This window comes from Oculina patagonica, chromosome 5 (genome assembly GCF_052425735.1).
Source record: "Oculina patagonica isolate OP01 chromosome 5, crgOcupat, whole genome shotgun sequence".
NCBI classification, from domain to species: Eukaryota; Metazoa; Cnidaria; class Anthozoa; order Scleractinia; family Oculinidae; genus Oculina; species Oculina patagonica.
In genome coordinates this window covers 6,636,684-6,663,404 of record NC_135762.1, presented here as the reverse complement: position 1 = coordinate 6,663,404, position 26,721 = coordinate 6,636,684, and the positions used below count along the sequence as shown (strand labels likewise).

The following is a 26,721-nucleotide window of genomic DNA, read 5'->3' as shown; positions in this document are numbered from 1 at the left end:
TTGACAGTATGTCAAGAAATCAAACTTGCCATTCTTGTGACAGTTTGACCTTTCTGGCCGTAATTTTGTCTGTTTAGTTTACATTTCTTTGCTTCCTGATCACTTTTGGCTATGATTTCTTTCGATTTTAAGATAATGAACTAAGCTTCAAGCAAAGTCCTGCCCATAATCATGAAAACACGATATTTCAGGCGTGACAGTGCCTCTTTAATGTTGATTAAAAATTCAAAGGTTTTATTTAAAGTTTATTTTCAAAAAGTTAAATTATGCCGGGCTTTAATGATTTTCCGAAATAGTTTTATTCGTTTGGTACTTAAACTTGAATCTTTGTTTCTCCTAGTCTGATCTGACACACGGGAAATGAAGATCTTTAAAGGAGCTATGCAATGGTATTTTAAGTCACAAATTTAAATAACCAAGGACGGTTTCGAATGACAAAGATTAAGACGGATTATGAGCAACAAACTTGAAACAAATTGCCAATTTTTTCAAGTTGATTTGTTCTTGACGTAGCTCCATTAATTCTCCGAGTATATGTTTCAACGAAACATGTTACACTGTTTACATCAGGTGTCAGTTTCAAACACATTTCGTGCTGGTTAGGCCATCCCAATAAAATGTTTCGTTTCCCATCGCCCGACCGACCCATTTTTTTCGAAAAGTAAAAAAAAAAATCCAGGTTCACTAGTCAAGGAAACAAGTACTTCAGTTTACAAGCACACGATCTTGTTTTATAAACAACAATATGTATGATGTGATGTCTTTGTCTTTAATAAACATCGATACTACGTTATTTAAAGACTGTTTAGACATTTGATAAGGAATAACGAACGAAAAGACCAAATCAGGTTTTCGTACTTTGCAGCCTGGCCTTCTCTGGAACCCAGAACCCCTTCAAGTGTTCATTCTTTTTTTTCCCCGACCGACTGACCCACCATCGCAAGAGACGGGGCGATGGAAAACGAAACATTTTATTGGGATGGCCTTATGTAATTTATGCGGTTTTACGGTACTCGTATAAATTTGTACATTTTAACCAAAAAATGGAGCTCGAAATTACTGTAACATTTCCATCCATCCTTTGGTTAAGTGTCAATTTTCAAGCCCTTTGGAGGAGAAGGGCTTTCCAGCATTTAGTAAGGAGACAGCATTTGCGCTTTCTTCGGTACAAGAAAAGAATTGTTTGTACATTTTGGTTTTGCATTGCGATGCTGTGCGCTTGTATCCGTTGTCGTTAAGTTCCGTGGCGATTTTGTCCCAAATATTCTGCTTTCTACCCATCGCCGATAATTGCCGTTGTATCGCTTCATCGGCCCATATTTCAACATTTCAACTAAACATTTGGTCTCATAATAGGCCCAATTTTGGATCTTTTGGGCACTCGCCTCCTCTCCGCATGTCCGCCATTTTTAACGTGTTTCGTCTGATCAAGATCGAAACTACCTCGTGAGGTTGTTTCAATCATGCTCAGAATAAACATGTTTCGATCATGATTCGCGCAATGCACCTTTGGATGTGAACACTCTCTCCTCCGCAGTCAGAGGCCTCTTATTTTTACGTACGCGCTGGGAAATGGGGAAAGGTGAAAAGTAAGCGCGCGAAGCCTGAGGAGAACACTTTTCATAGCGAAACAAAGCGAAACATGTTTTATTTGTGATCAGACTAATCGTGTTTCGGCCTAGTGTGAACACAGCATAAGTCTTAAGTTATTTACGTGTTATATCGTATTTCTCACAATTTTGATGTTTGTACCTTATTGTTACTTATTTTCGCGGGACTTAATTTTCGCGATTTTCAAAAAATCGCGAAATTAAAGACCCGCGAAAAAAGGTTCTCGCGACAAATAACGACGCAAACTTTAACACCCTTCAATATAATTCGTTATGATTAATCAATGTTGCTGTCAGTTTACTTCATAATTATCTTGGTACAGTCGTCAAACTAGCTCTACTTTTGTTACAAAGGAACATGTCAAACTGTTTTAAGCCGGTTTCGTTTTGATATGGTCAATGGGCTCCTGATATGGTTTTGTTCAGTGTCAATGGAAACTATTGCTGTGGAAAATGCAATTCAGTTGTGCCAAACTTGAGACTTACTGTTCGTTAATGCCGACCAGTATTTTGACAATTTTCGCGAAATTAAGTTCCTTTGAACATATTTTTTTGGCCAAATCGCGAAATTTAAGTCCCGCGAAATATTCCCGTTTCATTTTCGCGAAATTAAGTTCCCGCGAAAATAAGTAGCAAGAACTAAAGTAATCGCTGTATCTCAAAGTCTACGAAAACCTAGGAGGGACCTTCAGACAAGTCGTCTTTCCTGGGGATTATAATATGAGAGATTTCTAGAAGTTATTTTGTTTTCTTTAGTAACCGTTTTTCTTGCGTACGTAAAGTAACTAACAAGATTTATTACTGATTAGAAATGTAAATTCCGTGCGTGAGACAGGTAAAGATCCTTGTCAGGACCTTTAGAAGTTGGAATTCATGTCTTAGGGTGTTCTATTCCACAGTTTTACAGTTGCAACATTTTATAGTACTTCTCATGCAGGGTTTACAACGAGCCGCAACAAACTAGCCTACTTTGTCAAGAAACGATTTTGCCTAGGACGTGGTTTTCGGCTGATTAATGTCTCTTATCACTAAATGAGTCACGCTATCAAGTATGGATTCTGAACCATTCAAAGGGGCGTTTTTCGAAATTTTCGACTAGCATCCCCAACGCTTTTAATAATTTTATAGATCTTTATATGGGAATCCACGCTTCCCTCAGCCCTCATGATCACGAGTTTCATCACAATTTGTCTCGGGAATAGGACGATAAAGAGCAATTAAAAGAAAACAGACCAACACAAGCAATTGCATTTATACCCTTGTTTTTATTGTCACCATATCATATCCCAGCAGTTACAATTATCATCTACGACTTGTTTTGGCAGTCTTTGAATTGTGTCCAGATTGCTTGTGTAGGGAGGCTATCCCTCTTTCTAATTATGAAGAAGAACAAAGTTAATTCTTGGGCCGGGGGTGAATGCTTCCATTTAAAAGTTAAAGGAAAGGAACTCCGAAAGCTAATTCTCCTTACTGATCTGCACACATTTTCTTGGACGCTATTTGGAAGAATTTCTAAGTACACCATATAAGATCTTTATAATATCTTTTCGTTGGTTATTTCTTGGTTGTTTACAATTGTCCCCTGAAAATTACCGGGAATTGGTTGAAATGTAAATGGAAAGCGTCTACATTGGTTTGACCGACAGGAATAATTTCAAGAATGAAAAGAATTTTTTAAAGTGTGCTGTAGTCTTAAAACTCCTAACTAAAATATTCGAACTAGAACCTGGTCTCGACAAGGAATAGCTACTGGATCAGTTTGGATTTCATATAAAATGATTAAAGAACTTTACTCTGTTATTTACAATACAGTAAAAACCCGATAGTAAGAACCTATTTTTAAAGAACCTGTTAGGCTAAAATTTGCTAGTTAGACACCCTCTACATCAAAACCTCTTTAGCCTAAAATTTGGAAACAGGTTCTTAATTATTTTCTAAAATAGATTAATCGACATTCTGGATCCTCTTTGGAGGCACCTTGGAGCCTTATCACTCCAGTTACAATGTAAATGACAATGTTGAAAATCATGAAATATTATCATTGATACAATCACATATTACAGAGCGTTTCACAAAACTTTTGACAAGCGGTTTGCGAAGTTCGTTTGAAACTTCCGAAGTTCGCCGCGAACTTGGGAATTTCATTACGTAGTTGTCAATCAAATTGCGAACTTCGTAACGAAGTTGCGAGTTTCACGTGCAGCTAAGTTCGCAAGATGAGAAGTTCGAGTTGCTTTCAAGTACGTCTTCTGTCTATTTTCGATTGAAATGCCACAATAGAAAGAAAATTAATTGTCATAGACTGAAGTCAAAAACGAACGAAACTTCTCGGTGGTAAAAATACGTAAACAACTTACCTTGCGCATTTCCACCTTCGACTGCAGTTCTCCGCTGGTTTTAGTTTCACAAATATTTCTTCGCTCTGCACTCTTTAATACCTCGAATTAATTGGGAGCGGTGATTCTTCCTGCAGCAAATCAACTTGATACATCAGCGAGTGTTTTGCATCGAAAGGTAAGCTTAGTTTCTTTGAAAACATCATATCGACTTGATCCGAAGTGAGACGTTTCAGCTGAAGTCTACTTGTAAATAATTCCGTTCGCTGAGAGTAATTCAAACATTAGCTGCTATGTTTTCGTCCTTTTTGCCCCTAAACACAGCAATACAATTCGGCAAGTCTGCCATTACAATCGAAAATAGACGGAAGACTTGGAACTGTCTCGTTGAAAGCAATTCGAACTTCACAACTTGCAAACGGCTGTTCCGAAAACGCGGAGTGCGGAGTGCGGAGTCTGTAAAAAAAAAAAAATAAAAAAAAAAAATAAAAATAAAATAAAAAAAGTGTGATAAAAAAATTAAAATAAAATGAAAAATATATAAATATTAAACTAAATATTAAAAAAATAATACACATTTTTGCACAGCTTCGCCCGAAGCAGTGAAGCGGATCGTTCAGACCGCGGCCATTTCTTTCTTCAAAAATGACTGCAGTTCACGTTTCACGAAATATTAACAAACAGTATTTCCAATTTTTTGGAATCACTACTCGTAAACTTCAAATAACTTTAGTTTCTTTTTTACCAAAGAGCCTAAAGCCATGTTGCTTCGCCTGGCTTTCCACGAATACACAGTAAACTCTCTAAAAGAACCATCAGCAACGTGGCACTTTTCAACTCCGCCTTTTGTGCTAGACGAAGTTCAAATTAAAGAAAAATGTACAACAACGATACGCTACTCCGCAGCACTTAATAAAAAAGCAAAAAATAAATAAATAAAAATTTCCCCAAAAGTCATTTAACCGCCTTTGTGCCGTGGATATCTACATCCATCTGTGGACATGTCATTTTTGGTTGAAATCATGTTTTCAGTGCAAGAATACTAATTCTTTTGATTGTAAGTTCTTTTCGCTGGGAACTCGGAACCTGGGAACCGTTTATTTCAGGTGTCATGGAAACACGTCTGTGTCAAGGACAATCGTGATAACTGGTAATGGTTATGTCAAGCTTGCAATAGCTTTTGCTTTTCACTACAAATGACACATCTGTTGCTGAAAAGTAACATTGTATATTTTGATACGGGTTAGATGTACACTGTCTCGGTTCGTTGTTTACACAAAAAACGCTTTAATTCTCGTGTGTTTCCATACATAGTGCATGGAAAATTCCCTAACTATGAACAAAAAGACAAAACAATAACGGCAACTTATTGTCTGGAGATATAAATGTCTTAAGTAAAAAACGCAACCGTTTAACGCGGCTAACTGTTTCTTGTCAACAACAATCAATTGTCGCAAGTTAAACATGCTACTGATAAGAAAGAAACAGGAAATATCCACTTCATACATTATCCCTTCCACTTAGTGCACAGAAATGGTAAATTGTACATAAAGCTGGCAATGCAGGCATTCTCTTACAACTTAAATTGAAAATAACGTACACATATGTGTGATACCTCACAAGTCTATCTTTTCAAAAAAATCAAAACTGCTCCTAATTTAAGTGAACAGAGTGAAATTTGAACGTTGTCAAAGTCTTGAAATCTAGCGCCTTGAAGGCAAGGTGCAATTTAACACAACAGAGTCACGACAAGTAATCGACAGTTTATGGCAAAAAAATGTCCATATCCATCACAAGACGAAACTTCTGCTCCTCGGTGAGCTGGCTCGCTATCTCTGTCAAATCCACCATATTTGGTGTAAAGTAGGGATGGCGGCTGATGACGCACGAAGTACGTGCGTGGTAATAATGCGGCTTCTCTTTCTTCACGGTGTACAGGAAGGGCTGTAAAGGGCTCCCGGTTGGATATCGATAGCGTTCCATGTGTTTTAGAATTAGGTTTTCGGGAGCTGCAGCTTGCTTTGAAATCTCCCCCCCCACATCCTGCACATTTACAGATATTTCCATGCCGGAACTCCAGCAGGAATGGATTTCTGTTGTGGTAGGGCTGTGAAAACACAGAAGGTTGTTGGTTAACCTGCTGTGATCTCATTAATTTGGCGCGGTGGTTGACCTCTTCTATCTGCCAAAGTGGACCAACTGTCTGCTTCCGTGGACCTGCTACCTGCTGTTGTGGCCCTGGTGTTAGCTGCCATGGATCTATTGCCTGCTGGAGTGGATCTGCAGCCTGCTGTTGTGGCCCTGGTGTTAGCTGCCATGGATCTATTGCCTGCTGGAGTGGATCTGCAGCCTGCTGTTGTGGCCCTGGTGTTAGCTGCCACGGATCTATTGCCTGCTGGAGTGGATCTGCAGCCTGCTGTTGTGGCCCTGGTGTTAGCTGCCACGGATCTATTGCCTGCTGGAGTGGATCTGCAGCCTGCTGTAGTGGCCCTGGTGTTAGCTGCCATGGATCTATTGCCTGCTGGAGTGGATCTGCAGCCTGCTGTTGTGGCCCTGGTGTTAGCTGCCACGGATCTATTGCCTGCTGGAGTGGATCTGCTACCTGCTGTTGTGGCCCTGGTGTTAGCTGCCACGGATCTATTGCCTGCTGGAGTGGATCTGCAGCCTGCTGTAGTGGCCCTGGTGTTAGCTGCCACGGATCTATTGCCTGCTGGAGTGGATCTGCAGCCTGCTGTAGTGGCCCTGGTGTTAGCTGCCACGGATCTATTGCCTGCTGGAGTGGATCTGCAGCCTGCTGTAGTGGCCCTGGTGTTAGCTGCCACGGATCTATTGCCTGCTGGAGTGGATCTGCAGCCTGCTGTTGTGGCCCTGGTGTTAGCTGCCACGGATCTATTGCCTGCTGGAGTGGATCTGCAGCCTGCTGTAGTGGCCCTGGTGTTAGCTGCCATGGATCTATTGCCTGCTGGAGTGGATCTGCAGCCTGCTGTTGTGGCCCTGGTGTTAGCTGCCACGGATCTATTGCCTGCTGGAGTGGACCTGCTGCCTGCTGTTGTGGCCCTGGTGTTAGCTGCCACGGATCCATTGCCTGCTGGAGTGGATCTGCAGCCTGCTGTAGTGGCCCTGGTGTTAGCTGCCACGGATCTATTGCCTGCTGGAGTGGATCTGCTACCTGCTGTAGTGGCCCTGGTGTTAGCTGCCACGGATCTATTGCCTGCTGGAGTGGATCTGCAGCCTGCTGTAGTGGCCCTGGTGTTAGCTGCCACGGATCTATTGCCTGCTGGAGTGGATCTGCAGCCTGCTGTTGTGGCCCTGGTGTTAGCTGCCACGGATCTATTGCCTGCTGGAGTGGATCTGCAGCCTGCTGTTGTGGCCCTGGTGTTAGCTGCCACGGATCTATTGCCTGCTGGAGTGGATCTGCTACCTGCTGTTGTGGCCCTGGTGTTAGCTGCCACGGATCTATTGCCTGCTGGAGTGGATCTGCAGCCTGCTGTTGTGGCCCTGGTGTTAGCTGCCACGGATCTATTGCCTGCTGGAGTGGATCTGCAGCCTGCTGTTGTGGCCCTGGTGTTAGCTGCCACGGATCTATTGCCTGCTGGAGTGGATCTGCAGCCTGCTGTTGTGGCCCTGGTGTTAGCTGCCATGGATCTATTGCCTGCTGGAGTGGATCTGCAGCCTGCTGTTGTGGCCCTGGTGTTAGCTGCCACGGATCTATTGCCTGCTGGAGTGGACCTGCTACCTGCTGTTGTGGCCCTGGTGTTAGCTGCCACGGATCTATTGCCTGCTGGAGTGGATCTGCAGCCTGCTGTTGTGGCCCTGGTGTTAGCTGCCACGGATCTATTGCCTGCTGGAGTGGATCTGCAGCCTGCTGTTGTGGCCCTGGTGTTAGCTGCCATGGATCTATTGCCTGCTGGAGTGGACCTGCTACCTGCTGTTGTGGCCCTGGTGTTAGCTGCCACGGATCTATTGCCTGCTGGAGTGGATCTGCAGCCTGCTGTAGTGGCCCTGGTGTTAGCTGCCACGGATCTATTGCCTGCTGGAGTGGATCTGCAGCCTGCTGTTGTGGCCCTGGTGTTAGCTGCCACGGATCTATTGCCTGCTGGAGTGGATCTGCAGCCTGCTGTTGTGGCCCTGGTGTTAGCTGCCACGGATCTATTGCCTGCTGGAGTGGATCTGCAGCCTGCTGTTGTGGCCCTGGTGTTAGCTGCCATGGATCTATTGCCTGCTGGAGTGGATCTGCTACCTGCTGTTGTGGCCCTGGTGTTAGCTGCCAGTGGATCTATTGCCTGCTGGAGTGGATCTGCAGCCTGCTGTAGTGGCCCTGGTGTTAGCTGCCACGGATCTATTGCCTGCTGGAGTGGATCTGCAGCCTGCTGTTGTGGCCCTGGTGTTAGCTGCCATGGATCTATTGCCTGCTGGAGTGGATCTGCAGCCTGCTGTTGTGGCCCTGGTGTTAGCTGCCATGGATCTATTGCCTGCAAGAGTGGACCTGCTGCCTGCCGCTGTGGCCATAGCACATGCTGTTGCAGCTTTGCCTGCGCTCCGTGTGGCTGCTGGTGAACTTGCATCTGCTGCTGTTGCTGTTGCAACGTTTGGTGGTTGAGCTGTGTCTTTTGCTGTGACGTGGAGGTTGAGGCCGTCACTACAGTGGATGTCTGAGTTGTTGTTGCCTTGGCCCTGGTGGTCTCTCACCCTTTCGTCCCCTTCCACGTGGCATATCCGCTGTTACGAGGTTTGAAAAATTGATAGCATTGCTTCCTTGAGTGCGTCTGAGCTTTTTAAGCCAGTTGTAGAACTTTGGCTGTACCTTCTGGTGCCCTTGGCTGATTACTGCCATTTCAAGGTCGTTTTCCTGACGTTGTACCAGCTTCTGAAGTGATTGGACGAACTCGAATTCACTGACGCGTGACTTACGCGTGTCTTCGTGAATGAAATCTTGAACAACTTTATTATTCCCTTCAGATGGGTTCGTCGTGAAACGTGCTGGTGGTCTCCCTAGACCGGCCTGCTCTCTAGCACTAGCGCCAAGACAACTAAAAACTTTGCTTGCTTTGTTCCGCACAAACCAACGATAAGCCTCTTTACCCGGCTCTCCAGCTTCGCTCCACTTTTCTTCGAGCTCATCCCGGCGGCATTCAAATTCCTCTAACTCTTTACAGTCAACCAGTCCAGACACATAATCCCCGTCAAGTGTTCCTCCAAAGACATCTCGCAAAAACTGCGCTTGGTAAGGCGAAGGAACTGAAATGGCCTTAAACTTCGACTTGAGCGTATTCTGCATATGCCTCTCACACAGTAAATGGACAGCGCAATCAAAGGTTTCCTCAAACGCCTGAATTAACGCGGTTTCATCATCAGTACCAAAAGCCAAAAGATTCTTTGTGGTAGGATTCAAGGACGTCAGGTTGGTGCAGAGGTACTTGTATGACTGAGCTGTTTTTTTGTGATGTACGAGCACCGGTCCAACGAGGGTAGGGTGTTTTCCATCCCGACGATTTTCTAACAGGAGATGCTTGTAGGAAACAATGGTGACATTAAATTGTCCCAGGTTGAAGGTTGCGTCTACGTAGAGTGGTTGAAACTCCGTTGGATCTGTACAAAAACGAGCAATGTCATTAATTTGACGGTTGTTACCCAAGAAACAGGCTGGCTATGGTGCACATTTCACTTCCCTAAGAAACGCAGTATCCTGGAAACGGCTTTGTGATTTACATTCTAGAAGCAAATCATACCAGGCATCTTTCTTAGAGGACGAACTTCCTTGATTTGGTGTTGACAGAGAGCGTCTTGCGAGGTACGAAACCTGCTTTGTACTTTTGGGAAGCTCACCAAGCCCTCTCACTTCTGCCAAGTTTCCTTTCTCCTCGATCAGTGAGTGAAATGCAGCGCTGGGTCCGTGTTGACTACCCAAAGTCTTCAGTTTTTCCATTGTGCTCTCACAGGTTCTCACGTACCCTTTTCCCTCTGTCTTTGCATTCTTGTGCGGCTTCGGAGCGATTGGATGTTCTTCACCGGTGAAAGAGTACTGGATTATGCCATATTCACCCAAACGGCCGTCTTCCTCTGTTGGGTAAATAATAACAGCTTAGATAACGAAAGTTAAATCTGAACTTGTTCTAAATTTAATCTACAACTTAGTACCGTATTTATTCGATTAAGCGCCCAACCTCGAATAAGCGCCCACCTCGAATAAGCGTCTGTCGCTGTCAGAGCTCTCATTGTCGCTACTAATCACCAGTGGATGTTCCTTATCTGAGAAGAAGTTCATAACTGAACGTAAGCATAACATCTTTGAAAATTTCAACCAAACCAATCAAAAAAATACACATTTCTTGCAAAGAAATCGATTTACTAACCTTGTCCTCTGACCGACATGGCTACACGACGCGCAAGGCGTGCATCTCTCTGTGACAGATCGATCCAAGACGGGCGAGATGAATGGAAGTTTTGACAAGCAGAGCAGTGCGGTTGAATGGCTTTTTGGCACTCTTTGAAAAGTTTTATTTTTTGCTTTTTTATTGGCCAATCTCTTTTTTTTTACTTCACTATAACTATAAGTCTGCGTAACGTATCGTTGTCACACATTTTTTTTTTTTAAAAAAAATGAACTTCGTCAATTAGAATGCGAAAAGTTTAGAAGGCGGAGTTGACAAGTGCCACGTAGCTGATGGATCTTCAGTTTAGAGGGTTTCCTGTGTATCATGATCTTGGAAAGCCAGGCGTATTTTATTTTTTACGAGGCAACATGGCTTTAGGCTCTTTGGTAAAAAAGAAACTAAAGTTATTTGAAGTTTACGAGTAGTGATTCCAAAAAATTGGAAATACTGTTTGTTAATATTTCGTGAAACGTGAACTGCAGTCATTTTTGAAGAAAGAAATGGCCGCGGTCTGAACGATCCGCTTCACTGCTTCGGGCGAAGCTGTGCAAAAATGTGTATTATTTTTTTAATATTTAGTTTAATATTTATATATTTTTCATTTTATTTTAATTTTTTTATCACACTTTTTTTATTTTATTTTTATTTTTTTTTTATTTTTTTTTTTACAGACTCCGCACTCCGCACTCCGCGTTTTCGGAACAGCCGTTTGCAAGTTGTGAAGTTCGAATTGCTTTCAACGAGACAGTTCCAAGTCTTCCGTCTATTTTCGATTGTAATGGCAGACTTGCCGAATTGTATTGCTGTGTTTAGGGGCAAAAAGGACGAAAAACATAGCAGCTAATGTTTGAATTACTCTCAGCGAACGGAATTATTTACAAGTAGACTTCAGCTGAAACGTCTCACTTCGGATCAAGTCGATATGATGTTTTCAAAGAAACTAAGCTTACCTTTCGATGCAAAACACTCGCTGATGTATCAAGTTGATTTGCTGCAGGAAGAATCACCGCTCCCAATTAATTCGAGGTATTAAAGAGTGCAGAGCGAAGAAATATTTGTGAAACTAAAACCAGCGGAGAACTGCAGTCGAAGGTGGAAATGCGCAAGGTAAGTTGTTTACGTATTTTTACCACCGAGAAGTTTCGTTCGTTTTTGACTTCAGTCTATGACAATTAATTTTCTTTCTATTGTGGCATTTCAATCGAAAATAGACAGAAGACGTACTTGAAAGCAACTCAAACTTCTCATCTTGCGAACTTAGCTGCACGTGAAACTCGCAACTTCGTTACGAAGTTCGCAATTTGATTGACAACTACGTAATGAAATTCCCAAGTTCGCGGCGAACTTCGGAAGTTTCAAACGAACTTCGCAAACCGCTTGTCAAAAGTTTTGTGAAACGCTCTGTAAATATATATAAATTTATTATAAGGAGGAGGACGAATACCACTAAAAATTCCATTACAACAATTTAAATTTTTCTCTAGAAAATAAGAACCTATTAAGAACCTTAATAGCCTAAATTCGTGCTAATTACGATTTATGTAAGAACCTGTTTAGGCCAACTTGGGAAAATGCAGGTTCTTACTTGCGGATTTTTACGGTATATCTAGAGAAAGCAAACTTACTGGATCACAGTTTTCTAGGCGGTACAAGCACCACAGGTTAGAGGACAGTCATTGATTGTAGAGTACGGGCTGCTGCGGCAAGCATCGCTTAGAGAGTTGCAGTTATGTCTGTAGTCCTGACATATGTTGTATCCTATACAAAAATCAAACAAACTATCTGAGACTGAAAAATAGAAAGGGAAGAACATTGCTTTGACAGCTTGAGTTTTTCTCTACTGAGGCTGCTTTTGTTCATCGACTTCTTCAAACACAGTAAACAAGAAAGAAAGGTAGCTAGGTAGGTGGCCTAGGTAGGTAGGTAGGTAGGTAGGTAGGTAGGTAGGAAGGTAGGAAGGTAATTTTTTTTTACACGGATTAAATCATCAGCTTTTAAAAATACTACATATAATCCTTTTACATAAATACTTAAATTCTAAGATGGTAAGCTATTATTAAGAAAAGCTGCTTTCCACGAATGCCGTGCCTTAGAGTACTTGTTTTAATAAACCTTTAAATTGCCCAAGGGACTCTGCTTGTCTTACGTTGGAAGGAAGACTGTTCCATAAGACTGCGCCGCTATAGGTAAAGCTATTTTGGTAATAGTTAGTGCGTGGTAGTGGAACATTGAGTTGTTCTCAGATCAGAGCCCCTTAGGTTGTACGCGGTTTCTCGTTTTTCAAATTTAGAGAAAAAATACTCTGGAGCCAACCCGTGCATAGACCTGTAAACCATTGTGGCTCTTTGCCCATTGTGGCTCTTAGCCCATGGCCTAAGCTGAGCTTTGTCCCTGGTAACCTTCCAAGTTGATCTTAAAGATAAAATAAGCCAAAGGCTTTTAGAGACAACGTGGCGAATTGAATCTGAAAGGGATTGTGGCTGTTTACGTAACATATATTTGTTTTTACTGATAGGGTTGTTAGAGCTGTTTTCACTTGAGTGTCGAAAGTAATTTGCGTTTGCTTTGGTTTTGCATTACTTTGCTTAGTGATTCGTTTAAAAATCTCGCGCCACTTTCTCTTCTCAGCCAATCAAAACTAAAACCAAAATCAATTGTCTCTCGCTCGTGCACGTTTTCCCGGGCTTCGTGCCGGCTACATGTATTTGCTTCACGTTTAGATGTCTTAGATTGGTTCACTGGATTGTCTATGTCCTTTGTGATTGGCCAGAGTAATTACTTACTCAATTGAAAACTGCTCTAACCCTATGTAAATCCCCTAACCTGGAGGACCAGTGTGCCGGCTTCGTGAGGCTTGTCTCTCACAGACCTTTACGGCATGGTTAAACCTGCCAGGAGTCATGCGAGAGCCCTACGGGCTATAGAAACTCGCAAGCTAACCCACCGCGGCAAGGCGAAGCTGAAACTATGGAATTACAGTCATTTTATTTTACTTACTACAACCACGGACATCACAGGTAACTGGGCAGCTGATCAACATAAAATACGGGAACCTGTAGCAGTTCCCCCTATCTGCCCACTTTTCGCAATCTGCGTACTTATCATGGCATCCACCTAGACAGAAGAATTGCTATTTGTATTAGTGAGTTAAACTGTGAGCAGATCATTTTAAAAATCAGACTTTAATCAATGCGATGACAACCTTATGAAGTAAAAGAAAACAAAGTAAGCAATGGAAGTTTTAATTATCAATATGACTGTTCTATGAATCTCATGGCTGTGTAGCCGGTCTAATATATATGGTCTAATATATAGATTTAGGCAAGCCTAAAAGCGGAGCTCCCCATTAATATAATTTTCACTGGAGCTTACAATGTTTTCATTCTAGTGAATAAGTTGCCAAAGTACTAATGTTTACGGTGGTTTATAGGTGCAAGACAAATTTAAATCGCTCACGGTTAAACTGAATGTCTGCGGTACGACAAAAATAATAATCTTAAAGCAGGGCAAATGTCATTACTCATGGCACGAAAAATTACTTTAGAGTACAGTAAATTATCTGCTTTCTAGCAATAGAGTATAGTTTCGCGATCCTGTTATAGTTTCGCAGCAGTTTAGTGGACCCCACAATATCTATTATCCTGCGAAATCGCGCGGAATATCGCCTGATACTTAGCCGACGAGGCCGTAGGCCGAGTGGGCTAAAATCAGACGATATTCCGCAAGATTGAGCAGGATAATTGTTTTATTATTCAACAAATTGTCAACGAAATACATTTTGCACATAGAAAAACTGTAATTGTGCAGCGCTTTACGAGATTTCGGACGAATCTTCGCAACCTACGAATATCGCAGGATATCTGTTATGTACGGATGACAGATATCGTTAACATTTTGACCATATATGGGCAGCGCGCGCATCTGTTGAATAATAACCCAGTTATATGTAAGCAGTAAAGAAATAACATATCAGAACATATAGACTGATTCAGGTAAAAATGTACTTGTGTACTTTCTTGCGAACAAGCAGCCCCGCACTCGATTTTAGCCAGCGCTCTGGTTTCTAGATAGATCCGTTGTCGATGAAGTTTATGTGAAACACGATTTAGCTTTCGAATTCTCCTTCATGTACGACGCTGGCTTTACAGATAGACACGAAAGTCATCGATCGATTATGGCTCTCAATGTCCACTTTTTTGGCGGTCGATTACTTTCTACGCGTAATTGTCAGCCACATTTTGTTTCTTTGCTTCTTGTTTTTCTTTTTAAACCCCTTTAAATTTTAAAAGCCTCCTTTATACGGCCGCCTTTATACGGCCTTCTTGCTTCACTCTTTCTACCGTCAAACTATGGCCGCCATGTTGCGCGACACCGACGTACGGACGCGCCCGCGAACCATGCCGCTAGCCAAGATGATTATGGAAAACCAAAAGCATGGTATGGTTCTAATTTTCTATGGGTATGGTTGCTCCGCTCGCGCGCGCCGAAGGCTCCGCTAAAAAACGGTTACAACACGAACCTCAGTGATACTGTCCCATTTCTTGTCAGCCTCGCAGTATTTAATATTTTTTAAGCGAGCCACTCACCTTTATCATGAACTTATGACGTTGCAAACGAAATGTTAACACTTGGCATTTAGCTATTATAATTTTTCTAGAAATTATGTAGGTGTTGAGAAAAGTATTAGAATAGCTGCTTATCTTCTGATTAATCCTTTTTGCAAAGTCACCAAGCTGGGAAACCGTACCTGCACCTGTGAAAACAATCAAAATGCTTAGATAAGCAACAAGCTAAGGAAAATGAAATTGTATAATTTGAAACTTATTACCATTTCTTAATAATAATAATAAAAAAACTCTTCTATTTCTCTACAACAACACATAATTATGTTTACGGGCGTGCTCAGATTTGTGTGCTCGTGTGTGCGCAAGCGTGCATCGTGCACGGAGGGACATGTTTCCCGTGTGTGTGCGTGTGCGCATGCATCTTGCATGATGGGGGGGGGGGGGGGGGGGGCACATGTTTTCCCGCGTGTGGGCATGTGTTTGGCGTGTGCGCGTGTACAAGAGGTGTGCACGTACGCGTATTTTTATATACTTACAATATGCAACGCCACAAACGAGCACCAACAGGAATATTCCACACTTGGACATGGCTGGCAAATAAAAAAAAGCATAAAAACTTCTGAGATACATAAAAACAGGATAACATTGAACCCATTAACAAGAAATTCATTTAAATAAATACGTCTACCGAGTGTGTCCGCCAAAAGCTCTGTAAAAAGCTCTCAAAGTCTTCTCGCTTCCCTGACAAAAACGTTTTTAGGAATTTCGCTTTGCTGGAGCACAAATGATTTTCCAATTGACTGATAATGGGCATTCAAAATGTGGCAATAGCTATTCAATTATCGTACATTTCAACCTTTTCGCCAAATCGGTAGACAATCGAAACATAGACAATCCACTTAAACCCACTGGGCACACTTTTAATCGTTAGGAATTTTAGACGAAAAAGACAAGAATTAGAACAAAAGGGGTAAGATGGTACGTCAGAAAACTAAGTTCGTAAATAACTCTCAAGTTTGCTAGAAGTACAGCTGAATGAACAACGCAAATTTCCAATAGCTAAATAACCAAATCTTCCTTGAGATCAACGACGGGTGAAGTTTTCTTCAGTTCTTCTCTTCGGCTTGGTCTGTATCCTCTGCAGAGTCTCCACAAAGATAGCTGATGGAGAGACGCTGTCTAATTTATGTCCACATTACGCTGTATAACTTAAGAGAATCAAAGTGGCTATGAGCCACTGAACTCGGAAAATAAATTATGAAACAAACAGCAAACTTTTATAAAGATTTGCCAAAACAAATCATTTTGAACTTTCATCACTGCAGGTAAATCCACTCAACACATAACATCTAAAAAATTGAGGTTTTGTAAGGTAAACGCCTGGTCGGACAAGTCTGTGGCGAAATATGGAACAAGTTTATTTTATTATACTACCACAGTACAACACAGAAATGCTTTGTTATCACTTTCGTTTTGATTCCGTTCCGAGAATTAATTTATCACGCGCAATGCGAGCTTATGCGTGACGTCTCAAATGACACGTTGAATTAGGGACTCTGTAAAGTGAGGAAACGGACGGCGGATGCGGACGGCGGACGGCGGACGGCGGAAAAAATTAAAAAATTATAATGATAAATTTAAAAAAAATAATAAAAAAACAAAAATGATAATAAAATAAAAAAATAATAATGAAATATTAAAAATCACATCACTATTAGTCGAAGCATCTTCGGATCTGGAAACTCGTCGAAAAATGCTTGGAAAGCAGTTTGGAAAAGTGCAAAAAAATGTTTCGTATTAAATTCATTCTCCAGGCACTTATGTATTTATCTCTTTATCTGTCTTATTCTTGAGCTTATAATAATACTAGGAATAGTTGAAACTACAGCTGCCCCCGTTGTGAAAAAACGTAATGAAGTTAAAAACTGTGTGGAAGAACTGTGTCCTGATGATTTTGTATTGCGAAGTATTGTTGTAGAAGTTGACCTGACTGATTGTCAATTATAATTTTGGATAAGCGGGGAGAAGTGGAAACATGAAGAATTGATACTTTATAAATAAGTAAGATGGTTGTAATTGAGTTTTATAATATCAGTCATTTTTTAAATATGAAGGAACGATTTAAAAAATTCGTGAAAATATGTAGTCTGTCTGTTGACAGTCGATGTCATACAATACTTAACGGTAGACAATGCATGCAAGATGGTCAGTAAGTAAAATGGTTTTTAAATTGTTTATTGTTGAGGTTTATTGAAATGTATTAAAAATAATCGATTTAGAACTCATTAACTGCAACAGAAATTTTAAAAATTCAATCTGTTGAAATTATGACATATATACACTGTATATGTATTTGCTTAATTAAGAAATACAGAGTTTTGAAAATTATGCTCTGCTGATATAGAAGAGCTTATGAACTGAAACTAAAACTCCTAATTTCCAAAGCATTGAGTGTCTCACTGTTTTGTTATTGAAAAGGTTCTTGTTGGGTTGTTACAAACTACTTTTTCAAAATTTTTATCTATGGGACTTGAAATGACTCAAAGCAAAGTAAACTATGTCAGGAAGGGGTAACTGAAACTGATGTTACAGTACCGCTCAAAAGTAAGTTACCACCTCTTGTCTCGTTTCTCGCGAGACGAGTTTCTCGTCTCGCGAGAATCAACGAAGCGGAAATGTAGGAATAAATTATGGCGATATGTCTTACGAGAAAACGATTAATTTCTCGCGGGAGTTTTCACCGTTTATAATAGTCAACTAAAGTTTGAAGTTTTTGCCTGATTGGAAAGATTGCTGATTTGTTGGCAACGATCGGTTTGTCTTTTTTCACTCGTAAGAACACAGGCAGACCACCCTATGTGTTCGTTGTTAATTATTGTTGTTGACATGAGACGAACAAAAGAAATTTTGAAATTTATAAGGGTTACTGAAATAAAGCTCTGGAAATTACATATCTAAACTACATTTCGCTCTAAATATCTCAATAAAGTTTAATGAAACGTTTATCGACTCAATTGTTGTATTTCTTCGCCTGCGCGGGCCGTTTAAAGCGCCTTTTTAACTGATTTAGCCGCCGAAGGCCGGTAAGAGAAGAAAGAGGAGACAAGGCTTGCAAGTCGACGGCCGCCAGCAGCGACCTCCTCCACTTCAAACCGGAACTAACGCCAAACTACTGAAAATCTCACCTATCTGACGACGACTATCGATCGGTGAGTTGTTGTTCTATCTCTTCGCCGAATTTGAACTTCATCCCTCCAACAGTTTCCGAGAAAATCCACGCTGAAATCATGCATACGGCTTTCTGACTATGATCGGTGCTCAACTCAGCGACCAGAGAAATTCCGAACATGCCGGCCGTTTGGCATCGCTTGGCATTGGCGGTGGGCTGCCGCGGCATGCCAAGCGCTGATTGGTGAATTTGAAACGGCCGGCATGTTCGGAATTTCTCTGGTCGCTGAGTTGAGCACCGATCATAGTCAGAAAGCCGTATGCATGATTTCAGCGTGGATTTTCTCGGAAACTGTTGGAGGGATGAAGTTCAAATTCGGCGAAGAGATAGAACAACAACTCACCGATCGATAGTCGTCGTCAGATAGGTGAGATTTTCAGTAGTTTGGCGTTAATTCCGGTTTGAAGTGGAGGAGGTCGCTGCTGGCGGCCGTCGACTTGCAAGCCTTGTCTCCTCTTTCTTCTCTTACCGGCCTTCGGCGGCTAAATCAGTTAAAAAGGCGCTTTAAACGGCCCGCGCAGGCGAAGAAATACAACAATTGAGTCGATAAACGTTTCATTAAACTTTATTGAGATATTTAGAGCGAAATGTAGTTTAGATATGTAATTTCCAGAGCTTTATTTCAGTAACCCTTATAAATTTCAAAATTTCTTTTGTTCGTCTCATGTCAACAACAATAATTAACCACGAACACATAGGGTGGTCTGCCTGTGGTAAGAAAAGTTCCATTTGAGATGAATGTGTGTGCTAGCGAACTCGAGAGAGCTTTTCAATCGAAAGTCGTCGCTTTGCTAGTCTTTATTCTTTCTATCACAAATGCAAAAGGTGAATTAAAGCAACTCAAAAATCGAAAATCAAAAGCAAAGCACTTGCGTTACACTGCAACATCTTCCCGGGTTTGCATTAAACGTTGCGTGCGTGCTAGCATGAGAAGCTGTTGAATCGAAACTTGTGGCGTCGCGAAAGAATTTATCTCGGCAGCACTTTTCCACGGGTGGCGGGTGGCGGGTGACGGGTAGCGGGTGACGGGTGGCGGGTGGCGGGTGACGGGTGGCGGGTAGCGGATAGCGGGTGGCGGGTGATCGGTAACGGGTGAAATAAATGAGACATCAAAAAGTTCAATTTTTGGCATACGACTATCATGATGGACCGATCAATATCAAGTAAAATTAAATTACAAAACCTTAAATCACTAAGTATTCGGATAGCAAGCGGCGATGCAAGCCGTATCCTTTCAACAAAACGTCTGAGATATGTAGTTTGCTACATCAATATTCGCAAAGCTATGGACCAATCAAATAGTATCACAATATCAAGTGAAATTAAATTACAAAATATTTAAATCATCAAGTATTCTATATTTCCTTGTTAGCACTAGTAAAATTACTAATTTTAAAAACACGAAACAACTTTTTAAAGACATGTTTCGGCATGACTTATGCCATCTTCAGTTTATTGAGAATTTAAAATCTAGGGCTATATATATACCCAAGCTACAAATACAAAAATAGAAATGTATACAAAGTAAAATTACAATAACAAAAGATAATGGTAAAGCCGTTACAAAGTGGCAGGTACTGTCTGGTACTGTCTAGAACGGTAATTACTCACAGTGTGAGCTTTAGACCGTTACTAATAGAACAAAAGATTAAAATAAAAAGGTGTTGACATGCTGCACTTGAGTGTTTAAATCTGGTTTTAAACTATTAATGTAAAAGGCCTCTTTTAATTTAAGAAAATAAACGGTTTGAGCAGAATCCAAAATTTTAAAGCAATCAGATGTGTATAAATTTTTGCAATTAGATGAACTGTTAAGGTGTTTAAAAACATGTGAATTTTTGTCAGTTAAAGTATGCTCTTTGATCCTTGTTGAAAAATGACGGGAAGTCTCGCCAATATAACGGGAGTTACATCCCGCACAAGTAAATTGATAAACAACAGAGGATCTAATAGCATCAGGAATGGGATCTTTAAAACTGAAAAAATTCTTTATTTTAAAAGAGGAAAAAACTAACTTGATGTTTAAGTCGCTGCAAAAACGCCTAGATAACTGTTTAATTTTTATCTGGGTTATATTAGATACATTGCCGATGAAAGGTAGTTTGAAATAGCGAGTGCTAGTGTTGTTAGAATTACTAATACTAACATCACTAGAGGAATTAAGTCTAACATTATCTAGATAACGTTTAATGATTTTGTCAATTATGTGAGAGGGAAATGAGTTACGTTTAAGAGTTTCTGTTAATTTAGCGAGATCTTTGCGAAAACCCGAATTAGAGTTATTGATTTTAAAAGCTCTGTCAACTAAGGTATGAATTAAACCTATTTTATACTTAAATGAAGTAAAACTAAAGTAATTAGTAAGAAGACCAGTGTAGGTTTTCTTATGATATATAGACATGGTACAAATAGGAGAAGAGTTATCTACTAAAATATCTAAGAAAGGTAATTTACCCTCTAACTGCTTTTCAAATGTAAATCTTATGTTAGGATGTCTGGTATTAAGGTAATCTAAAAATAACATGGCATCTTGCTCATTGTTAAATACACAAAAGGTGTCATCGACATATCTACGGTAAAATAAGATAGGGGAGTCTTTATAATTATTTAACCACTGTTCCTCATGGAAACCCATAAACAAGTTAGCTAAGATAGGAGCCAAAGGGGAGCCTATAGCCACCCCATCAATTTGATCATAAAAACAACCATTGAATAAAAAATGGGTATGAGAAGTAGCAAATGAAAACAACTTTTTAAGACTAACCTTACTAATGGGAAAATCAGGATTATGTTTGAAGATAGTATTGACTGCAATATTTATAGTCTCCTCAAGAGGGATATTAGTAAATAAACTTTGTACATCAAATGAAATAAGAAACTTGTCGTATGATCTAATATTTTGAAACTCCTGAACAAAAGAAAAAGAATCTTGCGTAGTATATTTATCAGGAATATATGGACTAAGAATAGATACTAAATACTTAGCTAATTTATAATTGTAAGCCCCTATTGATGAAACGATGGGTCTAAAAGGTGGAGGAGAATTAGCTTCCCGTTGTTTGTGTAATTTGGGAAGGCCGTAAAACCTAGCAGGTAGTGACCCTGTAGGATAGATATCACGATATGACTTCTCATCTAAGCAGCCTTTAGACTTAAGATCCCTAAGAAAGCGTTGAAGCTTACCCTCCCTACTTAAAGTAGGGTCCTTATCAAGACGTTTAAACTTAGACTGATCACTAAGAATATTAAGACTAAAATATCTAAGAAAGGTAATTTACCCTCTAACTGCTTTTCAAATGTAAATCTTATGTTAGGATGTCTGGTATTAAGGTAATCTAAAAATAACATGGCATCTTGCTCATTGTTAAATACACAAAAGGTGTCATCGACATATCTACGGTAAAATAAGATAGGGGAGTCTTTATAATTATTTAACCACTGTTCCTCATGGAAACCCATAAACAAGTTAGCTAAGATAGGAGCCAAAGGGGAGCCCATAGCCACCCCATCAATTTGATCATAAAAACAACCATTGAATAAACCCCCCCCCCCCCCCCCCTTTACAAAAAAAATAAAAAATTTAAATTAATTAAATAATTGGTTATTAAAAGTTTACACAACTTTACCCCCAGGGGTTACAAACCCCAACCCACCAAAACAACACAATAGTGCATTCTCACTAAAAATGGGTATGAGAAGTAGCAAATGAAAACAACTTTTTAAGACTAACCTTACTAATGGGAAAATCAGGATTATGTTTGAAGATAGTATTGTCTACTCCAAAGAAAAAAAAAAAAAAAAAAAAAAAAAAAAAAAAAAAAAAAAAAAAAAAAAACCATAAAAACACAAAAGGTGGAGGAAATTAGCTTCCGTTGTTTGTGTAATTTGGGAAGGCCGTAAAACCTAGCAGGTAGTGACCCTGTAGGATAGATATCACGATATGTCTTCTCATCTAAGCAGCCTTTAGACTTAAGATCCCTAAGAAAGCGTTGAAGCTTACCCTCCCTACTTAAAGTAGGGTCCTTATCAAGACGTTTAAACTTAGACTGATCACTAAGAATATTAAGACAACAATCATTATATACGTTACGGTCCATAATGACAACTCCGTTTCCTTTGTCTGGCTTTAGGATGATAATGTTCCTATTGTTCTTAATGTTCCGGAGAATGTGATGTTTCTTGATGTCATGAGTAGTAGGATGATAAGAAGAGATATAATTTTGTGCGAGATGAGCAATTTGAGTTTTAAGATGTGTTGCTTGATCCTTGTTGGCGAGCTTAGTTTTCATGGTTTGGTGAATCATTTCAAAGGTGGCAAGGACATCAGATTTGTTGAGGTGCGGCGGTTTGATTGAGAAACCAAGTCCATTCTTCAAAATATCCAGTTCCTCATCGGAAAGCTTGCGGGAGGACAAGTTCGTAACAGTGTCTTGATGAGAGAATGGCAGAGTAGAGTTCTTGGTTAGATTTTTGAGTTTCTTCTGGTGTGTGGTGATTACTTTTTTAACCTGTTTCTCCACATTCTTCTTGAGGGATCGTTGAAGGATAAGCCAATCTAAATGGTTAAGTTCTGTTCGTATCCCATTTTCTAACCTTTTGGCGTCCGAATCCAATTTTCTGTTCTCACGAGAACGCTTAAGAATGGCACTTCTTAAGAGACGTTTGCGGATAGCGTAGACATCATGTTTGTTGGTATTAGGTAGAGGATAACATAAAAACTTCGGAAAGACGTTGAAGGAACGGCAGCTCTTGAGAAATGATAGGTCCAAATCTGCTTTACGTTTCTTGTTAGTATTAGTAATTCTAACAACACTAGCACTCGCTATTTCAAACTACCTTTCATCGGCAATGTATCTAATATAACCCAGATAAAAATTAAACAGTTATCTAGGCGTTTTTGCAGCGACTTAAACATCAAGTTAGTTTTTTCCTCTTTTAAAATAAAGAATTTTTTCAGTTTTAAAGATCCCATTCCTGATGCTATTAGATCCTCTGTTGTTTATCAATTTACTTGTGCGGGATGTAACTCCCGTTATATTGGCGAGACTTCCCGTCATTTTTCAACAAGGATCAAAGAGCATACTTAAACTGACAAAAATTCACATGTTTTTAAACACCTTAACAGTTCATCTAATTGCAAAAATTTATACACATCTGATTGCTTTAAAATTTTGGATTCTGCTCAAACCGTTTATTTTCTTAAATTAAAAGAGGCCTTTTACATTAATAGTTTAAAACCAGATTTAAACACTCAAGTGCAGCATGTCAACACCTTTTTATTTTAATCTTTTGTTCTATTAGTAACGGTCTAAAGCTCACACTGTGAGTAATTACCGTTCTAGACAGTACCAGACAGTACCTGCCACTTTGTAACGGCTTTACCATTATCTTTTGTTATTGTAATTTTACTTTGTATACATTTCTATTTTTGTATTTGTAGCTTGGGTATATATATAGCCCTAGATTTTAAATTCTCAATAAACTGAAGATGGCATAAGTCATGCCGAAACATGTCTTTAAAAAGTTGTTTCGTGTTTTTAAAATTAGTAATCAAGTATTCTGAAAGTATTCTGAATCATCAAGTATTTTGATATCAAGCGGCACCGTTAGTCGTGTCCTTTCAAATAAACTTCTGATATTACTACTACATTGATATTCACAATTTTCTTTCTAAGTGTTCCTTTATAATTAACAAACTTACTGTAACAGCTATTTCAAATCTAAGCTTAAAAATAAGACCCGAAAGGTAGTGTGTTTAGAAGAGAGGAACTACAGGTACTGAATACTTAACGATATATAGACATCACAAACGCGGCACGTTTGCACGTTTTCAAAATTTTCACAATTCAAAACCCATGCGACATTCGTGCAGCGCACTGCTCACGTGCAGAAATACACCCTAGTGTTACGATATGTGTTTTTAGACTTATTGTTGTAAGGGCTTCGGGATGCCCGTATTGTGCCCGCTGTAGGCCAGCGGTAAGTCGTTGTTAGCTCGTGCGATCCGAGCTGGAATAACTGTATACTTCGTCGTACAATTAAAGAGTTTTGGCAGCTATCAAACGCTGTTACATGGTGTCAGAAGTGGCTACTTTTAGCTGAAGCCGTGTGGATCACAGGTGCAAAGTGTGGATTGCAACACGAACGCTAAAAGTGTTTTCTCGCCGAAGTTAATAGTTTTCTTCACGACCGCCATCTTGGATTTGGGCACGTGCGAATATGGCCACTTATCAGATTCCAGCTCCTGAGCAAATGAATTGCAGCGGGGATTTACCCACAAATTGGAAGATATTTCGTGAAGCCTACGAAGATTACCTGGTAGCGACAGGGCTTGACAAGAAAGACAAGAACATTCAAGTCGCAACCCTCAAAAGCTTAATGGGAACCGAGTGTAAGAAGATCTTGAAACGCTTACAACTTACCGACGATGATATGAAAGACCCAAAGATCATCTTGGACATACTTCAAGACCATTTCGTACCGATTAGAAATATACTGTACGAACGATATATTTTCCACAACACGGAGCAGCAAACACACGAAACTATTGACCAATATTTGATCAAGCTTCGCCAACTTTCTGAACCCTGCCAATTTGGTACTCTCGAAGACGAAATGGTGCGAGACCGATTGGTGCTGGGCTGCAAGGACAGTGCAGCGAGGACAAGGTTATTCAGAGAGAAAAGCTGTGATCTAAAGAAAGCCATAGAGTCTCTTAGGATCAGTGAAGCAACCAGCGAGCAGCTAAAGAAAATTGAAGGGGATGGAATACAAGAGCCAGTAAACTTCATGGAAAAGCAAGGCACTAAGAAACCGCCATGGCAGAAGCGACCTGGAATATCAAAGAAAAGAAGTGGAAACACCACTGGCAGGCAGTTCAAGGAGGAACGTGAGTGCATTTACTGTGGAGGCCAGCATCAATTTAATAAGAACAAATGCCCAGCATTTGGCAAAACCTGCAGGAAGTGTGGGAAACCCAATCATTTCTCATCTGTGTGTTTTCAAAATGAGAGCCTTCACTATCCGTGGGAGCACTGGATCACCAACAAAGAAAGCGGTTTTTTGCACCCCTTCGGTTCTTTGATGAAAATGGAGAAGCTCTGATTCAGTGTCAGCTTGACACTGGTGCCACATGTAACGTCATGTCCTTTGACAGGCTATGTGAAATTAAACAAAGTGGAAAACCAGCTATGCAACCAACCACAGCAAAGCTTAAGCTCTATGATGAAAGCCTGGTACAAGCTCTAGGAGAATGTGAATTACAATGTAAATACCAGGGCAAACAACATCTGCTAAACTTCAAGATTGTCCAGGGATCCCTACAACCCCTGTTGTCAGGTGAAACTTGTACTAGTATGGGACTTATTACAGTACACATAGCAAACAGCGTCGACATTTCTCCAGCAACAGTGCCAGAAGATATCATCATCAAATACAAGGATGTGTTTGAGGGTTTAGGATGCCTCCCCGGAGAATACCATTTAGAGGTCGACCCGAGCATCACACCAGTGAAACACACTCCAAGAAGGGTGGCCATACCACTAAAAGCCGAGCTCAAGGCACACATTGAGGAATTAGAAAAGATGCAAGTCCTCAAAAAGGTTACTGAACCGACAGACTGGATCAGCAGTGAGGTTGTTGTACGCAAAGGCAGCAAACTACGTTTATGCATTGACCCAAAGGACCTGAACAAAGCCCTAAAGCGGTCACACTATCCGATGCCAACGATCGAAGAAATACTACCCGAACTCTCTAAAGCCAAGGTCTTCAGCGTAGCAGATGCAAGAAATGGATTCTGGCAGGTGAAACTTGATGAGCCAAGTAGCTACCTAACTACATTTTGGACGCCATTCGGGCGGTACCGCTGGCTGAGAATGCCATTCGGAATAGCAACAGCACCAGAAGAATATCAGCGCAGACAACACGAAGTACTTGAGGGACTACCTGGCCTATATGTCATAGCAGATGACATCCTTATCACGGGACAGGGCGAGACCCAGGAAGAGGCGTTGCAAGACCATGACCGCAACTTAATTGCATTATTGGAGAGAGCCAGAGAAGTCAACTTGAAGCTGAACCCCAAGAAGCTGAAACTCAGACTGTCGGAAGTCCCTTTCATTGGTCACCTGTTAACACCAGGCGGAGTAAAGCCTGACCCAGAAAAGGTCCGTGCAGTCCAAGAGATGCCAAACCCAGATGGACGAACCAATGCAGAGAAAGTCAAAGCAGTACAACGGTTTCTTGGCTTTGTAAACTACCTAGCCAAGTTTGTTCCCCATCTGGCTGACGAGTGCGAACCATTGCGACGTCTGACTGACAAGGACGCAGACTGGGTCTGGGAGAAACACCACCAAGATGCATTTGACCGTGTCAAGCAGCTAGTAGCAGACTATCCTGTGTTGCGCTATTACAATGTGAACCTACCAGTCACCATCCAGTGCGACAGCAGCGACACTGGCATGGGTGCAGCCCTGCTCCAGGAGGGTCAGCCTGTGGCGTTTGCCTCGAGAACATTGACACCAACAGAGCGCGGTTATGCTCAGATAGAAAAAGAATGTTTGGCCATTGTGTTTGCTTGCGAAAGATTTAATCAATACATCTTTGGAA

General features: G+C 40.8%; 1 long non-coding RNA gene across 1 annotated transcript; it reads right to left on the bottom strand.

Annotated features, from left to right (window-relative positions):
- Positions 1–2,860: 2,860 nt before the first annotated feature.
- LOC144653937 (uncharacterized) lies at positions 2,861–13,435 on the bottom strand. The gene is made up of 3 exons (XR_013570848.1): positions 13,318–13,435; positions 11,946–12,078; positions 2,861–2,983 (listed from the first exon to the last, which is right to left on the bottom strand). It is a non-coding gene; the product is annotated as an uncharacterized LOC144653937 (long non-coding RNA).
- Positions 13,436–26,721: the final 13,286 nt, after the last annotated feature.